Genomic DNA, 1,099 nt, shown 5'->3' with positions numbered 1-1,099 from the left:
GGACCAGTTAGAGCCTAGAAAAGTGACTTTTAGGATTAGAAGTAAGATAGTTCTTCTGGAGAAGCTGGAAAACCTCAACAGAAGCATCCCCATGACCCATGACTCAGATCCCCCAGCTGCCTGCGTGGGGGAGCTGGGGGTGCTCAGGTCCTCGATGGGTGCTCCCAGCAACACAGAGCAGGGCTGTGCTGTGAGGGGGAGATGCCTACACCCCTGGCTGACTGTCCAGATACAATCCCAACAGCCATGGTCCCCTTCCAGTTCCTGCGAAAAGAATATGAGGCATCTCCTCAGTCATGGTCATTTCTAATAAGATGTTCAGTAGCTGGTATTAAGAGCATTTTCCTTTTAACTCAAAGGAAAATCTTTTTTCCATGTCCCAATATTAGCTTACAGTGTATCTGTTTATTCGACAAGAAGAATGAAAGCTTTGCATACTGAATTTATAAACTTGCCCTTGATAAACACCAGCTGTGAGAGTTTAAGGCCCCGAGTGTGTGGGCCCCTGCTGCATGTCAGGTGCTGAGCCTGGGAGTAGGGTGGCCAGCCTGCTGGGAGCGGTCCATGGCGGCCGGGCACCCAGCACAGACTCAGGGTCTCCGCTGTCCGGCGCTTGGGGGCGGCACACAGGCCGGAAACTGCGTGCACGGGTCCCACCGTGTCGCTGTGATGTCTGGCCAAGCGCCTGGCACGCAGCCGCCCTTCAAACCATGGAGAGGACCACCACGCTCAGGCTCTGGGGAAGGATACTCAGCAAGAGTTGCAGAGAGACAGCTGCCCAGCCTGCCTGAAGGGACAGGAACACCCAAGCTCTCCCCCGGGTCTGAGGGGAAGAGCCTGGAGACAAAGCACCCAGGGCAGCAGAGGTGGGGTCTGGGGGTGGCCGGGCCGGCTCTCGGGGATCACAGGCTAGGCTGGGACCAGGCTGTCGGGGCCCCCTCTGCAGGAGGCACTAAGGCACGTGGGCCACAGTCTGTGCAGAGAAGACACCTGTTGAGTGTTTTTAATCAGGAAAGTTAAGCGAGTGCATCTGTTTGAGAACTGTGATGGGGGCCCAGCGTTTATTGCCGTAAATACTGGCCCTGCCTTCCCCATGGTG

The 1,099-nt window shown here is 56.1% G+C and overlaps 1 protein-coding gene across 1 annotated transcript in view; it reads right to left on the bottom strand.

Moving 5' to 3' along the window:
• The window catches only part of ZNF407 (zinc finger protein 407), a 367,533-nt gene that overhangs the window by 1,718 nt on the left and 364,716 nt on the right, over positions 1–1,099 (bottom strand). The gene's annotated exons all lie outside the window — the stretch shown is intronic.

The sequence above is a fragment of the Bison bison genome, unplaced genomic scaffold, assembly GCF_000754665.1.
Source record: "Bison bison bison isolate TAMUID 2011002044 unplaced genomic scaffold, Bison_UMD1.0 scf7180017864353, whole genome shotgun sequence".
NCBI classification, from domain to species: Eukaryota; Metazoa; Chordata; class Mammalia; order Artiodactyla; family Bovidae; genus Bison; species Bison bison.
Note: the sequence above shows the minus strand (reverse complement) of the source record. Positions and strands in the feature narration are given on the sequence as shown.